General features: G+C 38.4%; 1 pseudogene; it reads right to left on the minus strand.

Annotated features, from left to right (window-relative positions):
* Nucleotides 1–5,515: 5,515 nt before the first annotated feature.
* Nucleotides 5,516–9,358, minus strand: LOC142167991 (uncharacterized; annotated as a pseudogene).
* Between the last annotated feature and the right edge of the window lie 1,531 nt (nt 9,359–10,889).

Below are 10,889 nucleotides of genomic sequence, written 5' to 3' on the forward strand. Positions count from 1 at the left end.
CGAACCTCCGAACAAAAACTTATTATTACGTTTTATTCCATGCTAAGGCATTTAAAATCTTTGCAATTGTAAAGAGGATGCCAAAAGTAATAGTCTTGAAAATTGCCAAAAGAGAAAAAAGCCTTATATACATTCCAAAATAAATGAACAAAGTACAAAAACAAAGAAACCTTCCTAAGGAACCTATGCCTGATCTTCACCAGAACCCGCCCCGTCACCAGAGCCGTCGAGGTCTTCTCTATCCTCAGGTTCGTCGGAGCCCTCAGAGCCTTCCTCACCCTCGAGTTCAACCAGCTTCTTGGCCTCGGCCTCGAGCCTTTTCGCATCTTTGATCTCGGTCGATAGGTTGAAACCTCGGGCATGGACCTCCTCGAGGGTCTCCCTTCGAGACAACTACTTCACATACTCAACAGTAACTTTCAGGCAGGCCTCGGCTGCCTCAACATCAGCTCTATACTGGGCCACCATCTCTTCAGCATCAGCCTTGGTTATTTCTAACACGGACTTCGCTATTTCGAGCTCCTTGCTAAGGGCATCCCATTCAGCAATAACCAAGCCCAGTTGATACTGGAGGTCTTCGATTTGTTAAGCCCATGCTTTGACTTTCTCTTTCGCCACTCGGAGTTGGATTTCTACCGTTGCCAGCTGTTCCCGGGAGGTCTCCTTCACTGAAGCCAGCCGATCTATTTTTTTCTTCCAGATATCGGCCATGGCCTTGACCTCGTTCATTTCACCCCGGAGTTGGTCGAGTCGGTTGATCTTCTGCTGGACCTACGAGGTTTGGTCGTTAGTTGCCATGGCTAATGCATCATCACTAGCTTCAAAAATCTTTACATGTTCCACCAGGTAGGCATGCTCCTTCTGAGCCGCATCCAACTCGTCCCGGAGACTCTTTATTGCTTCTTCGTGTTGCTCGCTGAGAAGCTTATATGTATCCCTCTTCTCGACGAGCTCCCTGACCTCAGCCTCGAGCTGGTTAGCCTTAGCTCGGTACCGGATAAAACTTTCATGATGAAGTATTGAGGACCGCAAAAAGATAAAAGAAAGAAAACATGAGAGATATTAAAAACTAAGTCAGAAGACGAAAGAGCGTAATGATATCTTACTCGGTTTAGCGCTTGTTGTGCTTCATTAAACAAACACGACACATCCACCTTGTTCATTTTTGCCCGGTCTTCTTCGGTTACCAGGTACCGGAGATAGCTCGCTACTCCAACGGGGGCGAAAAGAACCCGGGCATCCTCCGGGACGGTGATGATTATTGACCGCTTACGGCCAGGATCCATGCTCAGGGCGGGGAACTGGTTGATTAATTTTGGGTTGTAGTTTAGCCTGCCGACCTCTGAATATGGGTCTTTCCTCAGCACCTCCAAGTCGCCCAACCCGGAGAAGTCTTCCAGAGCGGTTGAGTCCACACATTCAAAAAAAGAATGAATGGGATCGTTCGCTCCATGGGCCCCTTCGTTGGATCGCTCCTTTACCGCTCGGGCTTCGTCAAACATGGAATCGATCAATAAAGATGACCCCGGAATATCTATGACACCGGTCAGACCAGAGCCAGTGTCTCGAGAGATCTCAACCCTCATCTCTACATCAGCTTCCCGAACCTAAGGGGGATCAGCTTCCGTTGTTTCCCCCTCGACTGTCGCTCGCTCTACGGGGGAGGTCGGCCCACAGGACACAAAAATATCACCTTTCTCGAGCTCATCTCTGAGCCAGAAAAGCAAGTCCGAGTCGGGTGCTCGGGAGCTATAACTCTCCTTTGGCTTACGGTCCAACCTTCTCCTTAGCTTCTTCTTTCAAGCTCGGGGAACTCGGAGCCTTTCTTTTCTTCTTCTCTCCTGCAGCAGCCCCGAGCTATCCCATGACAGAGGGATCAACCGACAAGTCCTCATCCCCTACTGGAGGCCTTAGCTCAATGGTCTTAGGCAAGCCTGCGAAATGAACAGAAAGGAAATGAGAATATGATGCTAAAAGTGAAGGCTAATGTTACTTATTCGGGAAAAAGATCTTACCATGAGAATGGGCCTCTCAATGACCCTTCGAGAGCTCATGCCACGAGCCTTAGAATAAGGCATCTACGAACAAATGCCCTCGATCCACTCCTTGAGCCGAGGAATGGCGTTTGGGACTCGAGCAACAGCTTCACCTCCAGAAATATTGGTGAGGAAAAAGGAGATGAACGTAAAATCGACATTTAAAGGAATGTTGTGCTTACATGATACAATCCACTTCTCGGGGAATGGCCTAAACTCGACAGGGATCAAGTCTGCAGTCCTCACCCAAACGAAGTGTCCTTGCCTGCACTCATCCCGATCCTCATCGATACTTGAGAATAGGGCTTTGCTAGCTCGACGTACAAGTTTTATCAGTCCCCTTCGAAATATTCGGTGACTGTACAGGCAAAGTAGATGATTGATGGTGAACTGACAGGAATCGATTTGTTCACGAAGTATCGAAAGAGGATTATGATCCTCCACAGCGACAAGTGGATATAACCGAGGGATACTTCATACCTCTTACAAAAGTCCAGAATGACCGGATTCACCGAGCCCATTGTGAAGGGATAAGTATAAATACTCATATACCCCTCCACATGGGCAGTAATGGCTTCTTCGGGCCCGGGGATTACTATATCCTTATCCGCCCAGCCGCAATCCTTTCGAACCGCAGGAAGGACTTCTTCGGTGATGGAGCAAATATACATAGATACTGCCTCACATCGGCCTTGCACCGACGAGGGCTTTTCGACCTTAAAGTCATCTGTAACCGAACATTCCCCGGGGACGAACATTTTCAAGGGAGGCTCAGCAGCCGGTTCATCGGTAGTCGCGCCCAGAGCAGATCTCTCGAGGATGAACACATCGAGAGTGGTCTCCTCGACTTCGGTGGTTGGCTGTGAAGAAGAAGAAGCAACCTTTTAGGGAACAATTTTGGAAATTTTCGCCATTGTTATCTAGAAAAAGTCTAAAAAATATGAAGAAAGGTTGGGAGATGAAAGGTAAAAGCTTTGATGAGAAAATCAAGTGCGCTGGTTTGGGTAGAAAATATGTAAAAGCTTGCAAGTTACTGAGAAATCTTGAAGAACGGAGGTAAAAACGTTTGAGTATAAATAAGGGCAATGATATCCTGAAGATTCGAAGGTAGTAGCTTGGTCAAAAGTTAAAAAATGAATGAAGTAGAGGAGTATTTATAGAGGCTTTGCATCGTTTCACGTGTAGGGATGGCATGCCGATGGCTGACACACGTTTGAAGTCATTATGACGCGACTGACGGGACGTTGTGGATTCTTTGTCGTTTCTGTCACGGTGTTGAAGAAGGGATTGAAGTGCACATGTTGTTACTCGTAGTTTCCGTAAACTTACTCTCCGAGAAATGAGGGAACTATCTGTATACGGACGAAACCTATCCCATGGGATGCCTTGGTTTTCAATGAAGTAAATGGAGCGAGAGACGTGACGGTAAGGAACCGGAATTGAGACAAGGAGCCCCTCGAGCGAGGGTCTGGGCAAAACGCTTGCCCTCGGAAGTATCTAGGTTATGATCCCCAGGTTCGGTTCGAATCCCAAAGGCCTCAGAGAGCATTACCAGATAATTGAGCACGACCAACAAAAGGCCGTGATATCCGTGACCAGCCAGATATCACGGTGTGAATCTTGACACGTATCGATAGAGAACCGGTGATTAGTTAAACAGAAGATTTTTATCCTTTATGGAATTGTACTTAGGATAAAACTTTCTCACTATATAAAGGGGGGTCTGATTATTCATTAGACACATTGTAACATGCACATCAAGGCAATATACTCTTATTTTCTCTATTATTCAAAGTTCTTACTTTTGTTCATCGAATCATCATTAACGTGAGCCCGGGATCGAAGGCAGACATTTCATTAAGTTGTTACTAAGTCTGGGATCACTCATCTTGATTGGTTTGACAATTAATTACGTCCTTTACCTATTTAATCTAACGCAATTTATCGTTTGCATTGAATTAACCCACATATCCTTAAAATCACTTACAAATTTAATTATTATCCGTTTTTAGGGTAAACAAGAGGCGAACCCAAAATTTGAAGGTGGCGGGGTTCATGAATAAAGTGTTCAACCAGTATCTCATCAAACTTTTAATCTTAAGGGTTCCAAACAAAATATATAGTCTTTTTAACATATATACACTTATATATTTGAAATTTTTATCAAAATGAACAGGATCCGGTGACCCCTTTCTACATGAATAGGTCCTCCTCCGCTCACAAGTGAAGTTTGAAGAACGTGGCGTGTACACATACCGCATCTCGCAGTTCGAAAGGATGTTTCGTTAGAACATCCACTCTGGTCAAGGGTGAGCTTATGTGAGTGTAATTATTTATTTGCCACCTTTGACGGCGGCACAATAATTCGGTAATTGTTCACGTAAATATTCTTTTAGTAATTTCTAAAGAGATCTCATGGTCCCAATAAAATCTTTTACTAGTTAAAAAAATAAATCATGCAATTCGTGCATGAAATGTCGGATCGGAACGATGTATAATTATTTCTCAAATCTAAATGAAACTCTGCTATTGAACAATTGGTGTAGCTAGAGTGAACACCATAATACTTTTTCCAAATTTCTTTCCATAAATGGAACTCGCATTTTAAAAGGAAAGTTGAAACATGTCCAAGATTTTCATGTTTACTAATGTTAGCATTATCGTCTCTCTTTCTCTCTCTATTTTTTTTTCCTTATTGAGAGGAATAAAGGAGAAAATAATATATTAAACTAATAATAAATTGACTGACCGTAAGGTAAAAAAAGAGAGGAATAAAGAAAAAAACTGAAGAAAAAAAAAAACAAAAAAGGGGAGAAACTTGTAAATAGAAAAGTAATAGATTAAGTTATTCCTTTTATGTGTAGCTATCTAAGTATTTCACAAGTACTACATCCCAAGTTCCATGAATGCATTGGAAAGGGCTCAACTACCTTTTCCTAGAAAGATTTCTGGGAAGATTTCCAATTCCCAAGTTATTTTACGTATTGTGTTAATTTAGTACCACGAATGTTCATTGCATGAAACAAGCTTCTGAAATAAGAAATAATCTTCTTAAAATACTCCATTAAGGTCATCCAACCCTTGCCTCCATTTTTTCCTCCAAAATAAAGTAAACTTCAAAATGGAATAAATTTAACCTAACCATTACTTTATTTTTTACTTCAAAAAAAAAATTCTATTTTATATTCTTCTCGCTCTTCAATATTATATTATTATCTTTTATTTAAATTTTATTTTCTTATTTCTATTAAAGAAATTCTATCCTTTTTTTTTACATATTCATCACATGTAATTTATATTCCTTTCTTATATAACCATTTAACATATTATTATTTTATACAATAAATTTTTAAATAATATAAATTATAAGCAATTATTATAGATTATATATATTAACGGATAATTCAAATAAAAGTGAAATCATTGAGATACAAGATAACTAAATACATATTACATTATGGTAAAATTCAGATTAAATACTACATAAATATATAACTTCCACCACGAAGTGCAAAATGAGTATCTTTATTCTTAATTCTTTTGTGTCGAGCTAAAAATTATTCAAATTGGTAATTTTCATCTACTATCATTTCTACTCTACTGTTGGAGGTGGACATTCTCAATTATCTTGAATTGGTGCATTAAGATCATGCTCATCCTCGATTATCATGTTGTGCAGTATAATACATGTAGTTATTATATCATGTAACACTTCTGTTCTCCAAAAACGTGATGGTCCTGCAATAATTGCAAAACGAGCTTGCAAAACTCCGAATGCACGTTCAACATCTTTTTGACATGATTCTTGTTTTATCGCAAAATATTTCTTCTGTGGTGAACGTGAGTCACGAATAGTTTGCACAAGGGTTGACCATTTTAGATATATACCTTCAGCTAAATAACAACTCATATCATATTCTTTTCCTTCAATAACATAATGGGCGGGAGGAGCAATACCTATAGTAAGATCAGAAAATAAGTGTGATGACTCTAAAACATTAATGTTATTATTGATGCCAGGCATACCAAAATATGCAAGCCATATCCAAATGTCATAATCGGCTATAGCTTCAAGAATTATTAATGGGGATTCACTACGACCTACTTATATCCAGCCTATTGTAATGACCCGGTCTGTCGTTTTGAGAGTTATAGTCCCGTTTTTCCCATTTTTGTTTATTTATGTGTTGTTCAGCTGTGTTGAGTTGTATCGAGTAGGTAGGTTTGGGTTTGGAGTAGTTTTGGAGTGAAATGAGATACTTAGTCTCTTAGTTAGAAAGTTAGAAAAAGTCAACCGAAAGTTGACCTATGAGTAAACTAATTCGAATTGGGATTTTTATGATTCGGTTAGATTCGTTGGGTGATTTAAACTTAGGAGAGTGTTCGGAATATAATTTGGAGGTCCGTGGTAGAATTAGGCTTGAATTGGCGAAAGTTAGAAATTTGGCGATTTTGGTCGGCAGTGAAAAATTAGGTATCGGGGTCGGAATGGAATTCCGGAAGTTGGAGTAGGTTTGTAGTATCATTTGTGACATGTGTGCAAAATTTGAGTTAATTCTGAGTTGATTTGATATGTTTCGGCGCGAGTTTTTGGAAGTCGAAAGTTCATTTAGTTTGATTTGAGGCGCGTTTCGTCGTTTAAATGTTGTTATGCATGATTTAAGGCCTTGAGTTGGTCTGTGTTATATTATGGAGCTTGTTAGTATGTTCGTACGGGATCCCGAGGAGCTTGGGTGAGTTTCGTATAGGTTTGGGCTGCGTTGTGCTCGTTTTTCTTATGTTTCGGCGTCGTTTCTTCCAGCATAAATGGTACCACATTAAGCAAATGAGCTCCGATTTCTATTTTGATTAAAGCATTAGATTCGTATTGTAATTACGGAGCCATAACAACTCCGATTTCTATATAAAATGAGAGTTTGTTCATTCTGTTATATTTTGAGTTGGGGAGCTCGGATTTGGGTGATTTTTACCATAAAGATTGGGGTAAGTATTTTCTACTCTATTTTGGTTATATTTCATGAATCCATCTTCGTTTTTGGGATTTGATTGATGATTTCAAAGTGAAATTGAGGGAGTTAGGGTTTGAGTTTTGGAGAGTTTAAGTAAGGATTTGAGGGACCAAACGGAGTCCGATTTTGATAAATTTTATATGGTTAGACTCGGGAGAGGACGAGGTTTATTATTCTTCTATTTTTGACTGATTTAGAGGCGTAGGCCCGAGGGCCGGGTTTTGATCGATTTCGGATTTTTGGCATATTTATGTAGTTTTTATTGTGAAATTCGATTATTTAGACTATGTTGATAGTAGTATTCTGATTTTTGGTTAGATTTGGAGCTTTTGGAGACCGAGTCCAGAGACGAGGGCATCCCAGAGTAGGATTTTACGCTGTTAAGGTAAGTAACAGTTTTAACTCTGGCTTTGAGGGTATAAACCCGGAGAATTTGATATCGTGTGACTGTTTGGAGGTGATACCCATGCTAGGTGATGGGCGTGTGGGTGTATACCTCGAGAGATTGAGACTTGATTCGTCCCGTGAGGCCTCATGGCCATCATCTGTGTTTACGTAGTTACTTGTTGTTGAACTTGTCTGCCTTCATGTTAGAGATCATGCTTAGGCTTTATTCATGCTCACATTATTTATACTCAGTCATAAAAATTATTGTACATGTTTACCTCAGTCTCTATTATTTGCTAATATGTTGTGATACTTGATGTGGGTTGTGTTCCCTTATTTGTTGATGATGGTGAGGCTAGTGAGGTACATGATTGAGTGAGGCTGAAGGCCTGGTTGTGAGGATATTAATACAATAGCGCGTGAGTTTTCCGCATAGCACGTGAGTTGACCGTGCGGGTCCAGGTATTGATACCATAGCGCGTGAGTTGTCCGCGTAACACGTGAGTTGACCGTGTGGATCCAAGTAATGATATGATGGCACGTGAGTTGTCCGTGCTTAGCACTTGGGCTTTGGGAGCTCCTCCGGAGTCTGTACACACCGCTAGTGAGCGCAGAGTGTTGAGAGTTGAGTGCGAGTGCTGAATGATGGAGTAACATTACTGTAAGGTTGCATTTAATTTTGTTGTTGCTGCATTTACTTATTAAATTTTTCTTGTAGTCTTACTGATTTATGAAATTACTTGTCTACTCCTGTTTGTACTTAATTGTGAAAATAATAATTGGATTATTCTACTTAGCTCGTTATTACTGCTCAGTTCCTTAATTATTTCTGTTACTATTAAGTTGGTTGTACTCATACTATACCCTGCACTTTATGTGCATATCCAGGTAAGTTAGAAGGCGGCGATCGTTGAGTTCAGGCCGGCTATCTTTGGAGACTGCAAGGTAGCTGTTAGCGTTCGCAGGACCTTGTTACTCCTCTTGTCATTTCTTCTTTTGGACAATTAGACAGCTTATATATCTTAGTTCATAGTTTTAGATGCTCATGACTTAGTGATACCCCGATGTTTGGGGCTCGTTTCCGTATTTTCTATATTATATTTAGAGTTGATTTAGTTTATGATAAATTAAAATGTTGGTATTGTTTTATTAAATTCTTATAATCGATTTAGTAGTAATATTTTGGGAAATAGGCTTGCCTTGTAACACGATAGGCGCCATCACGACCATGGTTAGATTTTGGATCGTGACACTTATGTTGTTGGACAATTTTTCCATCTTCAATGCATGCAGTCTAGACTACTTAACATTCCTGAAAAATCACATTGTTCACCGATGTGCATAAGCCTTGCAACATCGTTAGTTGTTAGTGATCTCAAATATTGCTCGCCAAAAACCTCTACGAGAGCTCGGCAAAATCTTTTCATGCTTTCAATTGCAGTTGACTCTCCAATTTACAAATATTCGCCAGTGGCATCCGCTGGCACACCGTATGCCAACATTCTAAACACGGTTGTGATTTTTTATAGAGTAGATAATCTAAATCTACCCACTGCATCAATGCGTTGTTCGAAGTACATATCATGACCTTTAATTGCATCAACAATTCGAAGGAACAAATTCTGTTACATCTGATATCTATGACAAAATTGTCCCTCATTAAAGCGAAGATTATATGAAAATAATCTAGAAATAAATTATTATCAGCACCTTCAGGATTCGATTGATTACCAAATAACCTAGAACGGGGCCAACTCTGATAGGATTATTATTTTGATTTTCTTGCAAACACTACAACACATAATTGTTTATCTGAATTGCTTGCATACACAATTGCATCTCAGCTTCATTATCGGAAATCAAAGGTGATGATGATGATGATGATGAGTTATTTGAATAATCATTATTATTAGATGAACCTCCCATATAGAAATTAATTTACAGAAGACAGAAACAATAATATTTAATTTATTTAGAAATGAATTGGATGGAAGAATATGATTTTCCTAAATGGTGTTAATTTTTATACAGTTGAAATTTTTTCTAAAGATAAAATAGGAATAAGTATGAAATCCATCGGACGATTGAGATTAGGAAGAAATTCACTCGATGACTGAGTTCAAGATAAAATCTATCATATTCTCATCTACTAAATTATTGTGTCTACTGAGTTGCCTGCACATTGAACAATGTGTAGAGATTTGTTTCCTAAAGATAAATAAGAATAAGGATAAAATCCATCGGATGGTTGAGATTAAGACGAAATCCACTTGACGGTTGTATTCAAAATAAAATCTATTATTTTCTCATCTACTAAATTATTGGTTCTGCTGAGTTGTCTACACATTGAATAATGTATAGAGATATTATTTTTTAAAGATAAAATAGGAATAAGGATGAAATCCATCAGATTAGGACAAAATGCACTCGACGACTGAGATCAAAATAAAATATATCATATTCTCATCTACAAAATTATTGTATGTGCTGAGTTTTCTACACAATGAATATTATGTAGAGATATTTTTTTTTAAAGATAAAATAAGAATAAGGATAAAATCCATCGGACGTTTGAGATTAGGACGAAATTCACTCGACGACTGAGATAAAAATAAAATCTATCCTATTCTCATCTACTAAATTATTGTGTTTGCTGAGTTTTCTACACATTGAATAATGTGTGAAGATATTTTTTCTAAAGATAAAATAGGAATAAGGATGAAATCCATCGGACGGTTGAGATTAGGACAAAGTCCACTCGACGACTGAGATCAAAATAAAATCTATCATATTCTCATCTATTAAATTATTGTTTCTGTTGAGTTGTCTACACATTGAATAATGTGTAGAGATATTTTTCTAAAGATAAAATAGGAATAAGGATGAAATCCATCGGACGGTTGAGATTAGGACAAAGTCCACTCGACGACTGAGATCAAAATAAAATCTATCCTATTCTCATCTATTAAATTATTATTTCTGTTGAGTTGTCTACGCATTGAATAATGTGTAGAGATATTTTTTCTAAAGATAAAATAGGAATAAGGATGAAATCCATCAGACGGTTGAGATTAGGACGAAATCCATCAGACGGTTGAGATTAGGACGAAATCCACTCGATGACTGAGATCAAAATAAAATCTATCCAATTCTCATCTACTAAATTATTGTATCTACTTTTATCTCTATATATTGATATGCCAACATAACGTTCTATAATCACAAGTAGATTTTATTTTTCTTTAAATATATAATCCACTTTTCTTCTAATCGCTTGAAAAAATGTTCATTCGATCTGCAGGATACTCTATAAATGAAGATATTCTATTATGCCGAATGCATTTAGATGTTTCTCGAGATTCAATAACGGGCGTCAGTCAATCCAGAGATAAATTTTGAGGTCGAGTCGTAGATACATACAATAATGCAAAGGAAGATTTTTGGGAAAGTTGCACCA

The sequence above is a fragment of the Nicotiana tabacum genome, chromosome 13, assembly GCF_000715075.1.
Source record: "Nicotiana tabacum cultivar K326 chromosome 13, ASM71507v2, whole genome shotgun sequence".
NCBI classification, from domain to species: Eukaryota; Viridiplantae; Streptophyta; class Magnoliopsida; order Solanales; family Solanaceae; genus Nicotiana; species Nicotiana tabacum.